Below are 2,528 nucleotides of genomic sequence, written 5' to 3' on the forward strand. Positions count from 1 at the left end.
TGACAGCATTCCAGCACTGGGTTTCTCTCCGAAGCCAAGCCTTGAGTTCATCACCCACTCCCGATTTCCAGTGGCCAATACTTGCGAAAATATTCTTCGCATACCAGTTTATGCAGTATACACTGATTTTAAATCTAACATGGATTTTGCCATACGCAATTCACCAGGATTTGGAAGAGCATGAGAGGTAATATTATGAAGGGCTTGTGGAGCTTGAGATATGATGAGGATATATTTGGTTTGTTTTTTAGTGCAAGGTTTATTTCCTTCTGTTATTCCCCAAGACAAAAATTAAGCATAAAGACAAAAAATGCACAGTAAAACAAGTAAGTTTCATTTGAAGATATTTCAAGCCATGTTTTTCTGTTTCAGATTTAATAAGGTGCACCATGTAAACTTTTTTTCAGTTGATAAATGTGAGGCACTTTTTGTTGCATTTTTGTCAGCCAGTCCTCTAACCTAAACAATATCCTGTTTGTCTCCACCCTCTGATACGGCCCATGACAGTGTTAGATTGATAAGTGCCCAAAATACCACAGATATGGATACAATGTCGGAAATCCCTGTTGCATTTGGGCTATGACAATGCCAGGGGCTTGGTTAAGTTTGGTCACAAAGCCAATTTGATTATGGTTGTGAAAAGATCATGGTAAGGGTTAGTATAAAATCATTACATGATAATTGTCCGAATGGTAAAAATAATAAGCACAGTTATGGTTAATAGTGCTCAGATTTGGGGTTGAAGGCTAGATGTAGCTAAACCACTGTACTTAACTGCGGGTTGTAAAAAAAAAAAAACAGGTTGCTCAAACAACCCATTAGCAAATTTTGTACAGGAGGAAGGCTCACTGTAGCTACTTGTTTTTATCAGTGTTGGCCAGCCCCATTGCTATGGCTCATTATTCATTATATAGGTTGTGGTATGGCCTTCTAACAAATAAATTGTTCTGTGTTCCTACTTTGTGTGTACTAGCTTACTGTCCTTTTAGTATGTATTGTGGCGGTATATGTGCATCCCAGGCTTTAAATGTAATATTTTTTCATTGGATACTTAGAACTACACAAAATTAGTTTAAGAAGTAAGAAAAATAGGGTTCATCGTCATCAATAGTGTTACATTAATACATTATGTATAATGATACATAATGTGATACACACAGCATGAATTTATATGCTTCTATGGGTTTTCATGAAATGAAAATGTATTGTAAGCATTTATGCATCTTCTGTCATATGACCTGTAGACCTAAGCCTAATCATTGTATAACTTCTGATGAACAGCAACAAAACTAATTATAACAAAACTAAATATTTCTTTGAAGCAGGTTACACGCTGTGATAAAAAGTTCAATTCCATGATTTCCATCGTCAATCAAGGGATTAATTATCCTTAACTCAATGTCCGACTGGTCGTGATAGGGGCGTTGCAGATGTACATGATGGAGTCTTTGATGTTGAGGCAGTTGGAGCATTCCAACTGTCCACAGTTGCATTGGCGACCTACTTTCCATTGTCCTTAAGCTGTGGTGGTTCCACTGCCTCACAAACTCGTCCACAGATCTGTTAATTCTTGGAAGGTAAACATGGTAAAGAGCCCTAATGTGAAGCGGGTCAGTGCTATCTAAAATCCCAACATTTTCCATAAAGAGGAAAAGGTCTTTGAAGTATGCTGACACCACCCTGTTTAGTTCTCCCCACAATCTTTCGATTCTTTGATTATGAACACTACGTCCAACCATAAAACTTCCCCTGTTTGCCCCTCGATTGTCAATCATAAACCGTGCAATATCAATATTTTCACTACCAGCATCACTCCTGACATGATGTGGGAGTCCAAATACATCAACAGCTCCCTGGAAAAGTTGCAAGGCAGTTGATGCTCTGTTGTCTGTGCAACATCTCAGGTAAGTAATGCAGCGGCTATAGCCATCAACTCCTCCATGAAACACAAATCCCCATGGATTCAACTTGTGGTTTGTGTCAATATGCCTGGAATAAGAAGACATTATTATTATTATTATTATTACAAACAACTTGGTTGCTCCTCAAATTTTTACTTTTTTTTCTATGCTTTCCTATTTTTTCTATCAAGAAGGCAATTTTTGCTTGATTAGAAAAATGTTACAACTCCAGAGATCATTGATAGAAGTGTTCAATATAAAGAAATATAAGTAGCACTGTACATTTCAGTTCAGTAACAACATTGTAATAGTGGAGTAACAGTTAATTAAAACTTGATATTAAAGAAGTAATTAAGTTGTACCATTGAGCCAGACTACACAGAAACCAAAACAAGTGTTTCCAAATGATCATTATGCCTCTTGATGTTTGGTTTAATCTAATAACAGGTAGTTTAGCATGTCACGGCCCTGATCCATGGTTATTACACAAAAACTACCATCAAGAGTTTCCATCTAACAAGTCCCATCATTGAAGATATCATTTGTATTATCTTGAAACAAAAGAGAACATTTGAAACATAAGGGAGGATGAATTTCAGCTGTATCACATGGTAATTGCCCATTTGG

This window comes from Micropterus dolomieu, linkage group LG08 (assembly GCF_021292245.1).
Source record: "Micropterus dolomieu isolate WLL.071019.BEF.003 ecotype Adirondacks linkage group LG08, ASM2129224v1, whole genome shotgun sequence".
Classification (NCBI taxonomy): domain Eukaryota; kingdom Metazoa; phylum Chordata; class Actinopteri; order Centrarchiformes; family Centrarchidae; genus Micropterus; species Micropterus dolomieu.